This window comes from Equus caballus, chromosome 3, assembly GCF_041296265.1.
Source record: "Equus caballus isolate H_3958 breed thoroughbred chromosome 3, TB-T2T, whole genome shotgun sequence".
NCBI classification, from domain to species: Eukaryota; Metazoa; Chordata; class Mammalia; order Perissodactyla; family Equidae; genus Equus; species Equus caballus.
The window spans coordinates 68,731,659-68,738,407 of NC_091686.1; positions in this window are offsets into that span (position 1 = coordinate 68,731,659).

The window sequence follows — 6,749 nt, forward strand, 5'->3', positions numbered from 1 at the left end:
AGGACCAAATGCGAACGACACTATGTAGCTGGTAAGACTGCGGTGAAGATTAAATGAAATAATGTATTGTAGTGTGTTATCATTATTGCGTGTAAGGTGATGTGAGAAATGTAATAAAGCCATCACTGTCCTCAGAGTCATGTATAATTTATTCTTGGAAGAAACCACATTGGTAAATAATACAAGGGAGTGTACCATCCAGAGGGAGGAGCGAACATTGCACTTAAACCAGGTGCGGAGCCGCTGTATTCAGCTTCCAAGGCGCAAATTGAAAGGGATGGTGTTATGTGAAATTACTTTTAAATCCTAGGAGTAAGGTTAATGTTTAAATGTCTTATCTTGATTTGTGGGCAAGAGAGCAGTTTGTTTTTTATTTTTTTCAGATTATAAAAGTAGTAATTTTCATTGTAGGGAATTACAATGACACGGAATGATACGAAGGAGAAAACAACAATTGTTGGTAATCTTAACATTCTGACATGATCACATAACATTTGATGTATTTCTTACTGGTCTCTCTTTAATAAATGTATATAATGTATATATACATTATTTCATTTATAAAATTTAAAACACATAACTATAAATCCTGATATTTTTCATTACTATCTTGAAAAGATTTCCAAATGTAATTAAATATAATTTATAAAAACAATTTTTGGCTATATAATATTGTATATCATATCTGGACCTTAATTTGTCTATTTCCTTATATTTGGAACTTTGATGAATTTCCAATTTTTCACAATTAGAAATAGTGAGAGTGATGTACCTATCAAAGAGGGAAGTCAAACTCAAATGCCTGCAGGGGCAAGTGCCTAAAAAGCAGCTAAATATAGCACAATATGGAGTAGCAGAGCCTGTGCTAGACAAAGGAGAATGCATGCCCCCAATAAGGGCATTCAAAACACAACCACCAAAACAGCAACAACGGACAGAGGTAGGATTTGGTGTTTGGGTTGCCACTTTGAAACTTCTGGACTTTTATTAGCATTTTCTGGGAAAGTACCTGTGGGAGAGTGAATGCTTGGCCGAATTCATCCTCCTGCACTGAATCCGTGATCCTGAGGTGGTTTCATTTTGGATGGAGCACACGTCCCTGCTCTTTGACTTGCATCTTGGTCTTATGATTCGCTCTGGCTTAAGGTCTGTGCCAGGTCCAAGCCTGAGTCCTAAGGAGTCCAGCACATTTTTACTTGCCCTCCTGTACCTCTGCCATCACCATGAGACAAACAGGCTCTGGCTAGCCCACTGGCTTCAGGAGAAGGATGAGATACATATAGAAGAGACCGTTCCAGCAGGAATTTCAGTATGAAGCAGAGCCATCCCTGCTGCCCCAGAAACCTATATGTAAGTGAGAAATAAATTCCTATTTTTGTGTGCCACTGAAATGTTAAATGTGTTTACTATGCAGCGATAGCCAAACAATACAATATCAAATTGTTTTCCAGAAAAGTATAAATTTCCATTCCCATAGCAATATATGAGATAAATCAAAATATCTCATTGTTTGATTTTGCATTTTGGGTTAACTAAAATTTCACATGCTTGTTAATCATTTATATTTAGTCTTTTGATCATATCCTTTGGCAATTTTTCTACTATAGTTTTATATGTGTGCAGGAGCTCCTTATGTTATATATTAAAAATATAAGACTTTATTCATTCAACAAATCTACTACGTGTCAGGTGATGTTCTTACCTGTAATCTTTGTTAATAAGTTTTTTCCCAAAATCACTGTTTGCCTTTTAATTTTTGTCTAAGATTATTTTTCCCCTGTGTGATCAAAGTTTCCTGCTCCCTTCTGTTTATCCTTTCCTTTGTTTTTAATGCATGGAAATCAGAAAACTGAGTTTTAGTCTTAGTTCCTCACTCTGCTTCTTTTTGCAAGTCTCCTCCTGACACTCCCCTTTCTTCCTCCAACTCTGCCTGATTTTCTCTTCTTTCTCCCTGTTTTCTTCCCCTTTCTGATTTTCTCATTTTCTAACACTCCTTTTCTTCTATAACTCAAAAAATAGTCATCTTTAAATCAAAGTTATTTTTAAATATTTTAATCTATTATTACGAATTCAAATTTTCTGCACATGCTGCATGAATATAGCAATTAAGTATTGCTCTTTATCTCTCATAAAAACCTTAACTAAATTAAGTTACTTTTAATTACTTATGGCTCTAGATTAATTTTTTTAGGTGCATAAACATCCTACCTGAAAAAGTTTCAATGGTAACCAACAATTCTATTCAACTCAATAAATAGTGATTTCTATTATGCACTCAATGGCTCTTGAGGGCCTCATTATGATACTGTAATAAAATGAGGGTTGGAGGAAAAGGAGCTAATATGATCACAGAAATAAATATAATACAATTTAGAGTACAACAATTGCCGTAGGAGAGGTATGCACAGTATGGATTGAGGATTTAAAGAAGGGAGAAATCTCATCCATTTTGCGAGGTAAAAGATTTCCATGATGGGAGGCCACTTGAGATAAACTTTGAAGCACTGTAGCATTTTGACAATGTCAATTACATGTGTTAGTTTCATTTGCTCAGAAACTATTCCTTGTCTTCTGGGATCATCACCCCTATTTTCCTCCAAAGATAATTATTTTCCACTCTCAGACTGTGTGACTTGAGTGGAGTTGACTCCATTCTTGTTTCATGATTTGCATGTGGCCCAAACCTGACAAGTCAGAGAACAATTATTACCTTGAAGATATATGACCCAATGCAGTGGAAAGGGTTTCTTTCTTTCAGGGTTGCTAAACTTGGGGCTACAGAAGTTTACCATGTGCAGAGATCTTGAAAGTAAATTGAAGCCAACACAATGGAAAGGAGAGGTGAGAGAGGAAGAGAAAAAGAGACAAACAGAGATGGAGAGAGAGAGAATGAGAACGAATCTTACATCTTGGTAACATTAATCAAGCCTCTAGATCCAACTGTTTCCTTAAATTGACACCTAGACTTTTCAGCCTCACAAGCGAGTAAAATGTCTTTTTGCTTAAGCTTTCTCAAATTAAGTTTTAGTTATTCACAAATACAAGAGTCATAATAGGCAGAAATGGGGGACAAGGAGCTATATTAGATGTGAACAGTGTGAGCAAAAGCATGAAAGTGGTAAAGAATGGGTGCATGATCAGGGAATAACAATCGTCTGAACTGAATGGAGTAGAGGAGATATATATATATATATATATTTATTTATTTATATAAAAATCATGGGAAAGAAAGTTGGAAAATCATAGTAGATGTTTCATGAAAAGCTGAGTATATGCTTAGTTGCTTGGCCATCACTCTCACTGTCCAATAAAAATATAAAGTGAATCACACATATAATTTTATATTCCTATTAATCACTTAATAAAGGTGAAACTGATTTTAATAATGTACTCTAACTCAACATATCCATAAAATTACGATTTCAACATGTAACCTATATAAAAATTATTATGAAGATATTTTACATTCTTTTTTCAAAAAGAAAAAAAATCCAGTGGGTCTACAAAACCAGGTGTGTATTTTACATTTCCAGGCTAACCTTGTACTAATCACATTTCAAGGGCTCAATAGCCACAGAGGGTTAGTGGCTACTGTATTGAATTGCACAGGTCTTGGTAATGAGGAGCCACTGATAGTTTTTGAGCAGGGCTATCATATTATAAGTTTGTCTTTTAAAAAGTTTAACCTGTCATGATTTTCAAGATTATTTAGGGAGGGATAGACTGAAGCTGGGTGGGGGCAGGCGGGGGGCTGTTCACTGAATTACGAGATAGTTAAAGAAAGCTTAAACTAGAGTGATAAAACAGAGTAATAATAAATGGAGACATATTAAAGACTTTTCAGAGGTAAAAATCTATAGAATTTGACAGGGATTTAATGTGAGAGTAATAATGATAAAAATAGAAGAGATAATAATGATCCAAGTTTCCCATCAAGGAAAATAGGCATGTTAAAAGGAATATTTCAGTAGTAAAAATGATGACTTCTGCTTTGTAGATGCTGCTTTAGGTAGCTGTAGACCATCTAAGTAATAATGTTCATTAGGCAATTTAAGCTGTGGATCTGTGGCTCCAGATGCGGGGTAGGTAACAGGTATAGAAGATCCGAGAGAAATAAATATGACTGTGGAGGTTATGGAGATAATACAATTTATGAAGAGAGATTAAGCAGAGTTAAAGAAATAACCTTGCTGAATGTTTATATATAAGAGTAAGAGAAGAAAGAAAAGTAGCTAAGAATGTGGAAAAGGAGAAGTTGGAAACAAATAGATGTCACAAAAATCCAAAAGGAAAGTTTTAAGGAGTGTTCAGCAACTTCATGTGAGGCAGAGACTCATAGGGATGAGGCCATGAAGGCCTTTTTGTAGAAAAAAATTAAATGCACAATAGTTATGTGGCCTTGGCAAATCATCAAACGTTTCTTGCTCCCATTTTCTCATCTGTCCAAAGAGGCTATGGAAGTGTATGTCCCCCAAAGTCCCTTCTAGTGCTATATCTCCTTGGATTGGGTCAACAGGAGTTCACAGGCAGAAGTGGAATCAAGATTTTAAAGCATTATGAAATGAGTGAATGATAAAAAAGGGGAAATAAATATGAATTGGAGTTAAAAACATTTGTTTCAGAACTTGAAAGAGACAACTAATCAAGTGAAAGATTCTCTTTCTTTAGTTGGAAAAGATCTGAACATGTTTGTAGGCAGAAGATAAGAAACTCATAAAAGAAAGAACTAAATGTAAATACTAGAGGGAGTATAGTAAGCAGAGCAAGTTTGCTGTGGAGGCAGGAGATTCAGTGCTAGATTCCACCAGCATTTACTGAACGCCTCCTCTTTACAAGGCACCGTGTGAGATGTTCTTATAGATGACATCTCACTTAATTCTCATTAGAGCTCTGTGAGGGCAGAATTATGACTTATATCTTTTACAGACACAGTCGTGGTATTTTTGTTAATACCATGAGTTTCAAAGTCAGACTTTCTAGGCTCAAACCTCAGCACTACATCTAATTAGCTATGAAAACTTGGGCAAGTTTCTTACTTTTTCCTTTACCATCTCCTCACCTGTAAAATAATACCAATCTCATGGGATTTTTGTAAACATTAAAGAAATCGCTCATTTGAAACACTTAATGTCTGATACACGATAAGTATTCTCAACAGTAGTCCTTAGCTGGGGGCAATCTTGTCCTCCAGGGGACATTTGGCAATGTCTGGAGTCATTTTTGATAATCACGATGGGTGCATGCTACTGGCATATAGTGGGTAGAGGCCAGGGATGTTGCTAAATATTCTACAATGCACAGGAGAGCTCCTCACAACAAAGAGGTATCTGGCACATATGTCAATGTAAAGGTTGAGAAAGCCTGCTCTACAGGGGTTACCTGTTATTAATACTACCACATAGGAGAAAACTAAGGGGAAGCCAAGTAACACAGCCAAGATGACACAGTTCAAAAATGATAGAACCAGGTTTTGAACCTCTTTCTCCTTATTCCAAGTTTGAATACAATTCAGGAACACTTCCCACTACATCACAATTGCCACTTAAAAGTAAATTTGCACCTAGCACCTAGGTCTTGGTTTTTAATGCCATTCTCTAGTAAAAGGAACCAAGGCTCCTTGGAGAAATGACTGATTCCAGGGCTAGGGTAGGAAATAGACAAGATAATCCAAGAGCATCTTATAGTGCCATAAAGTAAGGAAGTGCTAAAACAGCCAAACCAAACAAACAAAAATACATACACCAATGGTGGGAGTACGTCAAAGAGACCCAGGAACCAACTGAAAGAGCTCCCAATGGCCAAAATTAGAACAATTTGAGCAAGGACATAGTATAGTATTGGATTATAATCCAAAGTATAAAATAAGTACTCATGAGTGCATACTGATATAAATAAATAAATGAATATATTCATATTGATGGAGGAGGATAGACAACTCTCCCATGCAGAAGAATTCCAAATAATTTATGTAGATACTCTCCCCTCAAGAAGGAGAATAACTCCCTACTTCTTAAGTGTAACCTGTGTCTAGTGTCTTCTGTCCAAAGAGAAGAACATGGAAAAGGGGAAAAAAGATAATTACAAGGGAGAAACCTGAAAACAGTGCCTCAATCAGGTGATCAAGGTTAACACCAACAATGAAGTCATGTTGACAGCATGTACCCTTGATACAATGTGATGAAAATGACACTTTACCTCTGTGGTCTTCTTCTCCAAAACTTATAACCCTTGTGTTATCATGAGAAAAATATTAGACAAATTACATTTTAGGGACATTTTGCAAAGTGACCAGTACTCCTCAAAACTGTCAAGGTCATCAAAAACAAGGAAAGTCTGAAAAACTGTCACAGTCAAAAGGAGACTAAGCAGACATGACGATTAATTATAGTGTGGTATCCTGAATGAGGTCCTGGACCAGAAAAAGGGTATTAAAAACAAGAGAAACATGAATAAAGTATGGACTTCAGTCAATAATGTGTCAATATTGGCTCATTAACTGTGACAAGTGTACATTACTAATGTAACTGGATGTGATGTTTATGGGAATTCTCTATACTATCTTTGCAACTTTTCTATAAATCACAAACTATTCTAAAATAAAAGTTTCATTTTTAAAAACAGTAAATTTGAAAAATTATCCTTACATTGGAGAGCTAATTTTTTTCCCCTTCTCACCTACAAAAGGCAAAGTCAAGTTGGGCTTTTGGGAAGGAAAGATGAAGTTACAGAAGGGATGGCTTCAATATTCT